At 32.9% G+C, this 12,254-nt stretch overlaps 1 long non-coding RNA gene across 1 annotated transcript; it reads left to right on the top strand.

The window, feature by feature from the left end:
* Window positions 1-4,653: 4,653 nt before the first annotated feature.
* LOC117173424 lies at window positions 4,654-6,740 on the top strand. Its single transcript, XR_004467177.1, has 3 exons — window positions 4,654-5,013; window positions 5,390-5,536; window positions 6,656-6,740. It is a non-coding gene; the product is annotated as an uncharacterized LOC117173424 (long non-coding RNA).
* The last annotated feature ends 5,514 nt before the right edge of the window (window positions 6,741-12,254 follow it).

Raw genomic sequence — 12,254 nt, 5'->3', positions numbered from 1 at the left:
TATATCTAGTCAGGAGTGGTGCTGACTGAAAACAGATGATTTGGAGCGATTCGCGCGCCATCTGTTGGTCATTCTAAGGACTTATTGAACTACCCTCGTATTCTTTCCTATGGAATTCCACCGTAACCTCTTTGTATTGCCAGGCATGTACGAGTGTGTGTTGAAGAAATGGCGGAATTCAGCGCCACCTACCACTATTTTATCAACTAAGGCACTATGAGAATGCATTAGTGCGCGTGTATGTATACATTGATGGTTTGAATTGGCTGCACGCAATTCTTAATTAAAGATAAACTTAATAAATAATCCAAAATCCAGCATAAATTATTCAGAAAGTATGTAAAAATTATAAGAAATATTTTTTTTTACTTTTTGTGTGTGTTTTCCAGAATCTCTTATAAATTCTTCAATTTATTCTTGAAAAAGACACCTCATGCATATTTTGCAAATTTAAATTAATTACTTTTTTGCATTTTTTACTAATAGAAATACAGAATTTAGTACATGATTTTCCTAAAATTGATTCAATTTGTTATTTGTCACTATTTATTTACTCAATTCTGCATTTATGTTTTAAAAAATTACAACATAATAAGTTAAATTAAAAAAAAAATTGTATATTATAAATATGGTTAGCCTGATCTGCTTCTCGAAAGTATCATTAAAATTTGTGGTCGGCAATAAATTGAAAAATTGAAACGAGATTCTGGAAATGTCACACAGGAAATACAGACAAAATTTGTGTAATAATTTGGACATATTTTCTGTTTAATATTTCCTTGATTTCGCATTAATGACCTAATTTATGTTAAATTGACCATTTAATTCAAAACATTCAAACTGTCAATCAGAACATAACCTCACTATTATGACAGGCTGATGATAGCGCGATCCTCTTGCGTCTCTACGCCCCTCGTAAAAAAACTTATTAGCGCCACCTACCACCACTTTTGGAACTAATCCGCTCCTCTCTGTGCCCCGCTTGAGCTCAGCCTTCGGCCATTTCTATTGCACACAGTCGTACACGCCTGTTGTATTTCCCCTTTAGCTGCTCCACGGGCTCCGCTATACTTCATTATTCTAAACTAAAAAGTGTATTTTCCTATTCTATAAAGATTTTTTCTCGAAGTGGAAAAGTGTATCCAATAAGTGGATTGAACATCAAGGATGGAATCGGAGATTTCTTATTGGTGAAGTTGCTGTGAGGGAAGGCACATGGCGTGTTAAACCGTGATCTAATAAATACATGATCTAGCCACTTGAGGGCCCCATTTCGTTCAAGACACGCAACCGCTTAATTCCACCATTTTGTTAATATGAACGGGCAGTTTGAGTTTGACGCGTACTCTCTATGCGACGAACTTTATAGCAAAATCAGTGTGTAGGAAGAAATATTATGAAAATATTGAAAGAATGAATTCCAAAAAGAAGAAGACCCGATTCCTTATTGGTCAGATATATACTTGGCGCTGGAGTTGAATCCTTCGCAAGAGCTTTTCAGAACATGCGCGCTCAAGCGCTCGAATTTGAAAGTACATGCATTTCGGTTAACTTTATGCGAAGTCCCTTAATCCTATTGGTCCCAATTTCCCTAAATTTCAAATTTCAAAAGCGTAAACATTTCTAGCTTAATTACTATAATGAATTAGTTAGTTGTAAATTTATTGTTAGTTTCTCTGAACATAGGTAAAAGGGAAGAAAGTATTTTCAAAATTCAAAACAAAATAAAGATTTTGAGTTATCTTGAAATCGGTAAGAGATACGCGAAAACTGACAATACTGTTCGGGTTTATTAAAGGAAAGTGGTCTCTGGCCACCCCAAACCATATCAGTAAAAAAATTTTAAACTTAAAAAAAAATAAAAATTTATAATTATCCTGAACACGGCCAGAGTGACCTGGAAACTAAATAAATTTTTAAGTTCTTGAAGACGGGGTTTCTCTTCGAACAAAGCGAACTAACCTCGGATATTTATTCTTTGCATTTGAAATGCTTGAAAAAAACTTTATGAAAAATATCTCTCTTAGATGGCAATATTTATATGCGTCTTCACATTCTGAATTGTCTACTTAATTAAGTATAGTCAAAGATTAAGTTTCTCAAAGCTCTGTAGGATTTGACGTACACATTCTCATCGTGACACTCGCGCTGCGCGCTCGATTTCCGACAGACATTTGTAAACAGGTTTTGTTGGATTTTTTTCTCGTAAATTTCGTCGTTTTTCCACAAATCTTTTTATATTTTTCTTTCAACGTTATTTTTCACGAATATAACAAAAAGTACGCGTCCTATCACGAAGTGATTCTTAACGAAATTGTAGATCATTTTTGGGATAACTATTTTTGTTAATTCATCTTTTTTTGTATTCTACATAGTTTGTCCACAAAATAGAATTTTTTATTTTACATTATGTTTTGTGCAATCAAAATTTGAATTTTCGATTTTTGAAAAACATCCAAAAATTGGTTATGATAATCTTGTAGGGCTTTCAAAAGGAAATATTTTTCTTTTCCTGACTTTTTTTCATATCGTGCGTTTTTCGGCTTCAAATTTTGATTTTCGGTTGATTAAAAAAATTTTGAAAACGCTATAACTCTGAGAATTTTCTTTTATCGAAAAAAGTCATAAGAATAAATTTTTGTTTTTTTCAATACTATAAATATCCGTACATAGAATTTTCAAATTCAGAAAAAAGTGGTCTACAAAATTTTCAAAATACGCTCACTTTTTGAATTTTTATAAAAAATGGCTGGTTCACGAACTCGTTTTTTCTTTTAGGTCTTAAAAAAAGTGTCCCAAAGATGAATTTGATTCGTTCGTTTTTTCGAGAGTTATCGTGTTTACGGACGGACGGACGGCCGGACGAATAGACAGACAGACGCCATCGTGAAAACCTGATTTTCGGATTCAGGGGGTCTCGAAACGTGGAGATCCGTTGAAAAAGTGTGATATAAAATTTCCAACAATTCTAATACTTTCTCAATCAAAAATGATGAGAATGTAAAAAACAAATTTTCAACATTTAGAAAATCAAAATTTTAATTTTTTTCGAAAGCGGTCATAAAAACATGAAAACTAATTAGATTTTAAGTGTTTTGAAGATAGGTTTTATCTTCGAAAAATTCGAAATAACCCAATAAAAATATTTTTGGAATACCCCCCTGAAAAATAGAAAATTTTAAATTATCTTGAAGAAGTTGAAAGATAAGCGAAAACGGACAATATTTTCAGGGTTTCCAAGAGGGAAATCGCTTTCGTCAAAATTGTTAAGGTTTTCACATAGGGTTATTGTATTCGACCTACATAAACTAACCCAATGAAAAATTAATTTTTTAAATGGAAAATATGTTGAGTTATCATGAAAAGGGTGAGAGATAGGCAAAAATTCACAACATTTTCGGGGGTTTTATATAGAGGGGTGGTCCTGAGCCACCTCAAAAAAAACCAGTAAGCAAATCTTTAAAATTCGAAAAAAAAACAAAATTTAGAATAACCTCTAAAAGGGTCACAGGTACGTGAAAACTCAAAAACATTTTCAGGCTTTTTATGAAGGGAATCGCTGTATACCAAAATTTGAAGGTTTTTAAAGAAGGGTTTTGTTTTCGAACTGCATGAACTAACCTAATAAAAATATTTTTTAAATACAAAAAAATGAAAATGTAGAGTTGTCTTAAAAACGGTAAGAAATAAGCGGAAACTGACAACGTCAAAGATACATGAAAACTAAGTAGATTTAAAGGTTTTTGCCGAGTGGGTTTATTTTCGACCAACACGAAGTAGATCAATTAAAGGATTCTTTAAATACCCGAAAAAATGTAAATTTTTATTTAGCTTAAAGACGGTGAGAAAGGAGCGGAACCGACAACGTATTCAAAAGGGAGATGATTCTCGGTCACTCCGATCTAAAGCGATAAATGGATTTTATCAAATTAAAAAATCTGAAATATGATTTATTTCGAAAACGCGTATAGAATCGTGAAAACTAATTACATTCTAAGGGTTTTGCAGAGGGGTGTTTTCAAACAACTGTAACTAAACTAATAAATAAAAAAAATTTTATTCAAAACAATAACATTTTTTGAATTATATCGCGAACGATCAGAGATACATGAACAACAAACAAATGTTAAGGAGCTTGCAGAGCAGGACTGTTTTGGACAAAGTCAAAATAATTATTTAAAATTGAATAAATAATATGATTTTGATTTATCTTGAAAACTGTGAAGGATGCGCGAGAGCTGACAAATTTTCACCGTTTGATAAAGATCCTCGACCACTCACAACTAACAGAGTAAAGTAGAGATACGCGAAAACGACAACATTTTCAGGATTTTTCATTCCGGGATGGTCATCGGGCACCCTGAATTAGTGTAGCAGAAAGAGTTTTGAAATGAAAATTTAGAGTTATCTTGAAAAAGTCGAGGTACGCGAAACTGCAAAAATTGAATGACGAGCTTGGATTAATTCGGATTGAAGTTAATGTTTGTTTTAGAATTGGGAAAGGTTGAAAATATGTTTTGGATGAGCCTCGGATTCCTCGGATTACCCACATAGCACACTTCCTAAAAACCCAGTTCCCTCCCAGGTGTGGACCTATACTTTTTATGAAAAAAATACTGGAACAGACCTGGTGTTTTTGAGTAGTGTCCTAATTGTGTTATGCGGACAGTATGAAAATTATTAAAATTTGTGTCAAGATTCAAGTTTATATATACACACGGATTTGAAAGGAATGAAAATTAAGTTTGGATTGGTTTCTAATTCACTAGGATAGTGTGAAAGTTTGTTTCCGATTGGATTGTGATTTATTCGGTTTGCTTTTAGATTTACACTTATCCATTCGGACTGATGTGAGATTCATCGGTTTCAATTAAAAATGTCCCATTCATTTGAAGGAATTGGAGGCACGGATAAAAAATGGATTCCGGATACGTTCGTGTGGAATTTGGTGCTGACACATGAATGAAGAAGGATTGATAAATGAGCATCGGGTCCATTCCGATTGCATTTCAGGTTTTGAGACATGTATTGAGATTAAAATTTAATTTGTGGTTGAAAGACAGATTAAAAAGTGTTTAAGAGGATCGACAAATTGCTTTAGATTGTTTTAAATTAATTTGAATTGGTCCAAACTGCAAAAAAATGCACAAATACTTATAAAATATCTCAAATGACAAAAACACGCGCGCTCCAGCGCGCGATCGGTCTCGTCACTATAAAAAGGAGACCGGATCAACATTAGAGTTTCTTGAAAGGCAAAACTCTTATTCATTTTTCCTTCCTTGAATATTTGTAAGAGGGAATGTAAAGTAGATAAATGAATATATATTATTATTATTACACCATCAATATAAAGAATATATAGGTAATTCTATTTTATGTATTGCAGAATGCTGATCTTGGACACGCTACTGACCCTGGAAATTAACCAAAGGACAGCTAATGGACGGAAAATAAAAAGGTCCACTAAAGCTACAAACCTCATAAAAGAAATAGTAAAATTTCTGTCAAGTGAATAGCTTTCGTCAATATTTAGGTACGCAAATGAAATGTTAAGTGCCGAGGAAACATAATAAATGATTTTATACGAACTTTGTACTTTTTTAAATTGAAAATTCTTAAAATTCTTTTTCGAGTAATATTTCTAATTTTAATATTTAATTCTGGAATAATTTAGGAAATTTTTCCTAATCTATTTTTGGGAAAATTTTGTAATTTTAAACTACAATTGCTAATTTTAACGCATATTTTCCAAATAAATTAGGAAATTTTTCCAAACATATTTTTGGAAAAATTTCCTAATTTCAAATTACAATTCCCAAATAAAATAGGATATTTTTCCGAATATATTTTTCGAAAAATTTCCTAATTTCAAAGTACAATTCCCGGTTATATTAGGAAATTTTTCAGAATTTTTTTTCGGGAAAATTTCCTAATTTTAAAGCCTAATTTCCAAATGAATTAGGAAATTTTTCCGAATATATATTTGTGAAAATTTCCTAATTTTAACGTAAAATTCCCAAATAAATTAGGAAATTTTTCCGAATTTATTTTCAGGATAATTTCCTATAACATTGGGTATGTCGCGTTCCAACATAACAGTTTTTGCACGCAAATTATTTGTATTTTAAGATTTAAAGATATCTTTTAAGGATGCTAAGAAAACCTCTCAGGCTGTTAAACAAGTATTAAACGGGAATCACATCTTAAGTTTATGAAAATGCGATATTTGTTATTAATCATAATAAGGAGATAAATGAATTTCAATTTTTGTTGTTTAAAATTGTAATAAATAAGGTAACAAAAAGTATTTGGAAATTATAGAATTAAAACAAATGTAATCGAATGAAGGACAATATGTATGTTCTTAATAAATCGTATAATCAAAGGGTTATAATAATTAATTATTATGAAATTCTACTTTTTTGTGAGAGACCTTCTTGATTCAAACGTCATCATTTCTTCATGTATTCAACAATAACGGGGAAAAATCTATATATTACGAAATATGACTGAATCAAAATTTTGTTGGCGATTTCTTCTTGAATTATTACTTTTTTAAAAATAAAAATTAGAAATATGAATCATTTTAAGTTTTTCTAACCTACGTTATCGTGTTAACTGCTCAACATTATCAATACAAACTTAATTTCAGACGCTCTCCGTTTCAAGATCAAGAAGAATCTGGAGAACAAGCCAAGTCCGGGGAAAAGGGCATTAACCCGTCAGCGCCTAATATTTTGTTTGCTCTCAACATTTTCGTGAAACTCAGGCATAATGATGACTTGGGTATCAATAGAGTATATGTACCAGGTCTTCTCAAGCCGCGTCTAGCCGCTTCAGAACTAAGCTATGATGCCCTATGGCATCACTGGGCGTAACTCACGAGCGTTACAAATATTTATACGTAAATGAGAAAAGAAATAGGAATCGAAGGACATATACAAACACGTTATCATGGGTTTACTCTAAATCGGTGGTCGGCAAACTGCTGCTGCGGCGGGTATAGTCAAAATCTCGTGGTAGTACCTGCTGCCACCAAGAAGGTCCAACCCGCCGTGGACGCTTCCATTATTAAGCAGTTCGAGTAACGGGGATTAAAACTAAAAACAAAAAATTCTCAATTTCAAAATTAGCTTTCTGAAACCTCGAAATTCAAAATCTTTGAATTTCTGCGATCAAAGGGAATATAAAAAGCGTCTTGAAATACTAAAAATCAATGCACTAAAACACTTTTGGTTTAAAATTGAGTTTTTATTATATTCCATTAAATCATTGATTTTTAACTTCCCAAGTACAAGTACATTGCTAGTATGAGAATTTAAAACGAAATTCATTTGTAACTTTTTATTCACATTGAGTATCCCGTCTAACAATGAAGTCCTGCCGAGGAAAACCAAACCATCTCAGGAAAAACGTAGCGTTAATGAACAAAGCGCGGCAGATGAAAAAAATTTCTTGGTTCAAACCTGCCCTTACCTGAGAAGTAAGCAAAAAGTTGGCCAAATACTGCTCTAAATATATAAAAGCAATAGTTGAGGATCTGGGTTGAGAAACTCGCCCAGCGCTCGAGATCGGTTATCGGTTATCGGAAATATTAAAAGTCACATAATTTACCTTTTTCAAATATAGGCTTATAAAGAATGATGAAATGTTAATTTGATCTATTTTCCATTTTTTCTCAGATGAGTATGTTTAACAATAAGCTTGATTAAAAAAAAAGTTTTCCTAAATTCAATTACTTTTTAAGAAATAAATCATCGTAAGATGGGCAAATTTAATCGGAATTGTTTGTAGCTTTGATGTACCCACGAAATATACCCCAGCGATGTCTACAAACTAAAGAAAAGATTAAAAATCGCTTATCGTTTATTAATATTTAATTGTGAATTTAAACCGATGGATATCCCCGTTTTTTCAGTTCCGCCTAACAAAAGCATCTAGGCAACTTTAGAGTTGAAATCACTTCCAGTAAAACATTTCTTTCTCATTATTAAAGGAAGCTTACTGAAAATGTTCATATACATTCAGCTAAAATTGACGGAGATTCCTTTCGACAAAAAAGCAGGTCATGTCGCCAGTGGCCAGTACTCTACCCCATGGTGCTGAGTGCTCGCGGAGCTTTCGTTGGCGGTGAGGTACCCAGGAAAAAAAACAATTTAATTGGAGCGCTTTGAAATGTGTATCTTAAAATTCCAGATTGACAAAGTTGCATTTTAATTCTTTTGGAACTCTTTGAATTGGTCAGCTATTTGGACTTATTTAAATCCGCCAAGCCACATTCGGAGATGTACTCGTTCTATAGTTTCAAGACACTCTGAATAGGATAACATAACCTCAAAAAACTAAATTAAGTTCAATTCATGATTTACGATTGAGAGAAGAAACGCATGAATCGTTTCAAGTTCTCAATGAAATGTAGTTTCAAGGATGTTAAACTGAATGGAAAAGTGCAGGTTTCCTTTTACAGAAACGAATCTGCATCATAGAATTGACATTTAATAAAGTCCGATGAATTGTATAATGCAGATTACGTTCTTCGTTATTTAATTGTAGTGAATGGGAAGTAGCTGCAAGTAAATTTGAATAGGAAAATGCAGATAAGTTAGGGACTGTCTACTGTCGCGATCTTGTGAAACCAGGTAGCATTTTGAAGTTGCATTTTAAATGGGGCTTAAAACCAATTTTAGCACTGTTTTTACTAGTTTAGAACAATAAGTGAATACAAAAAATTAATATTTTTTGAAACTAAGTGTTCAATGTAGAATTTGTATCGTATTCAGTGAAAAAACACATTTCATGTTAAAACTATTTGTGTCGGGAAAATAATTATTTTAATATATAATATAAGTTTTAACACACCTGAACTAATGATTTTTTTAACCAAAACAGTTTGAACCTAAATCGTGTTTTTTCGTTGTATACGATGAAAATTAAGCATATGTAACACCCAATGGTATTATTACGATTAACCGTCGTTTTTTAATCGATAACGAAATATTTATTGGTGAATTGTAAAATAATCACTTCTCCAATTCACTGGTACCTCTAACCTATCATCAGAAATCTGCCACTCCTCTTTAAGATACATATTTCATACGACTTGAAATACGATTAAACGCGTCAATCGTTTCTTGTTTCCTGGGTATCTTCCTTTAATAATGAAGAAAAAAGTCTCACTAAAGGTTGTTTCAACTCTTAAAGTTCCCTCGATACTTTGTGTCGGCGAATCTGAAAAAACGGGGTTACCGATCAGTTTCAATTTGCAATTAAATATTAATTAATAATAGCCAACTTTAAGTTTTTTCTTCACTTTTTAGGCATTTCTAGGGTATATTTCGTGTGCAAATCAAAGTTTGAAAAAGTTTCCGTAATATTTATTCAACTTACGCTGATTTATTACATAAAGAGTAATTGAATATAGAGTAGAATGTTTTTGAGTTTTCCCAGCTTACTATTAAAAATACTCATCTGATAAAAAACGGAAAATAGACAAAAATTTTCGTCTCATCATTCTCTAGAAGCCAATATTTAAGAAAGATCAATTTTATGTCTCATAATTTCCGTCACCCGAGTCGTTTGGACAATAAATTCATAGGATCTCCAACGCTGGGTCAGTTCCTCGATCCAGACCCTCAATTACATTTTTGTTTTATTTTAACAATTAAAAACTGGAAGTAATTAATAAAATGTGACCGTAATATTGAGCCATTATTGTAACACTCCGCAGTAGTATTTATAATAAAATTGAAAACATATTTTGTTACACATATTTATTATCGCACTTTATTGATATTATCCCTTTTAGATGTTTAAAATATCAGCTTTAATGAGTAAATAGTTATGTCACTATTATACTGACTTTTTTGCATTTCGTAACTATCAGAATATTCGAAATTATGAAGCTTTACAAAACATTTATTTCAAACATTAAAACAAATTCCTATTAGCATACTACTAGGAACCGTCGTAGGATCCGATTACGATTCCGACGTCGGATTTTTCAGTAGGGTCCTGTCGCCACCTGTCACTTTCTTTCTAGTTTATAGTCTTATCAGCTGTTCTGATACCAACCTCAAGATGATTAGTTTATGTTCAGCGGAATCTATTGAGAACAGGCTTACCACCAAATTAATTAAAATTTTATTATTTAAATTTCGGAATATACGGACAAATCATTGATATTTTATTTTCTGCACTAACATCATCAAGGCCATGTGAGCGTAACTTCAAAAATGTGGCTCACGTGTTTTTCAAAACCAACTTACGTTCACACGAAACGCGATATTCCGTGTAAAGGGAAAGTTTGTTTTGTAAAACAATAGTTAAATGAAAAAATGGAATTTTTGATTTCACATTATTTTTTCATGCTATGAAAATTAGAATTTTCGATTTTCCAAAAAAATTCCAAATGTTGTTATGATAATCTTGCAGGGCATTTCAAAAAAAACATTTTTCTTCTCTTAACTTTTTTCATATCGTGCGTTATTTGGCTCAAAATGTTCAATTTCGTGTATTTTCAGAAATTTTGTGAATTTAAAATTTTAGGTTTATCAAAAAAAAGTTATGGAGATAAATTGTTCGTATTTTTGAATAATATAAACATCTTTACAGAAAATATTTGTATCTTGAAAAAAGTGCTCTCAAAAAATTTTACAATACGCTCACTTTTTGAATTTTTATCCAAAATGGCTGGCTAACGAACTTGACCTTTAGTTTCTGACACTCAAGGGGCCGTTCACGTATTACGTAACGCAATTTTCAACCAATTTGGGACCCCCCCCCCCCCGGTAGTAACGCAACGTAACAAAACGTACACCTACCGGTAATGTAACAAGTCTTGATTTTTCTATTTTACAGCATTTCAAACGGTGTGCATCCTAAAATCACTGATAGAATATTCAAATATTACTGTGTGATGTTTTCTACATTATTAATTTCAAACTCAAAATGATTAGCTTATACAATATTTATTGTGGCACAAGAAACAATATAAACAACGGACGCACAAGGCCAATCGAATAGATTAAATTTTCTAAAGTTATTATGCCCACAGCCTGACATACATACATGCATAGAGACAGACAGTCATATATATAAAAACCTATTTTTCGGATTCTCAGGGTCTCAAGACGCAGAAATTTGACAAAAATAGGAGGGGGGAGGGGGGGTCAAACTTTACACAAATATCATACCTTCTCTGATGAGAATGTAAAAACTAATAAATTTTTTATCCATAATGTGCCAATTTGCCATGAATTTGCTAATAATAAAGACCAACCGCTCTTCCAAGGGGCCAGGTCTTGATGATGGTTTCCCCAAATTTTGTGAAATACGTTGCGAAATGGCGCAAAAAGCAGAGAGCACTGACATGCCCTGTCTGGGTTTTCGTAAATGTATTTGTAATCAACCACCAGGCTAGCTGTTACCTTCACTCTATACGTAGAATCGGGGAGCCCTTCGTTATAGACCGTGGGTGAAGATTACAATTCTCAAAGGGGAAAGCATCTTCTGGGACATTGACATTTGATGAGACTATCATCAATCGATATTACTTCAAAAATAATGAGACACTTGTCCCGGATTTTTTGTTCCCTTGTAAGAACTATGAGCATTTATAAATTACATTAGCCAAGGGTACAGAACTCTACCCATTCGCGCGCATACACTCCCATCAAGCTCCGCTGGTCCAGTGGAAAAGACCCTAGCTGATAACCACGCTGCCGTGGTGTTACGTCCTAAGAGATGTAACTTACCTTGTTCTTTATTTTATTCTAAGTGGTTCCTCGTTTTAGAATCTAATTTTAAATAAACTAGAGAACTGGGATGAGGATAACTACCAGATACACCAAATAAATCAAATATGTTATAGTACAAAAAATGATGAATATTTATTTAAGTGTTAATAAAATTTAAATATAAAGATCAAATTTGATTAACGTTTCCTGATAAATCTCCGAATTGCTTGAAATCATTTGATTCCTTGGTTTACTTACAAGTTCCCTTTTGAAAAGAGTGGATGATTCGCCCTCTCGTTCCTTGAATCGAAAGTAGCCCGTCCTTCTGTTGGCACCCTGTATGGGTACACGCAGGGGGTGGATGGCGCTGAATGTGGCTCTGCAGGCTGAGATGGCAAAGTCAGCGTCTCTGGGCTGCGTTGTCCCTTTGTGGCCGGTGTGGTCGATTTGGAGTTGCACACAGAAGCTATTCTTCGTCGATTTGCAGATTTGAATGGTTGACGGGCCAACACTGCT

The sequence above is a fragment of the Belonocnema kinseyi genome, chromosome 5 (assembly GCF_010883055.1).
Source record: "Belonocnema kinseyi isolate 2016_QV_RU_SX_M_011 chromosome 5, B_treatae_v1, whole genome shotgun sequence".
In the NCBI taxonomy this organism is placed as follows: domain Eukaryota; kingdom Metazoa; phylum Arthropoda; class Insecta; order Hymenoptera; family Cynipidae; genus Belonocnema; species Belonocnema kinseyi.
Note: the sequence above shows the minus strand (reverse complement) of the source record. Positions and strands in the feature narration are given on the sequence as shown.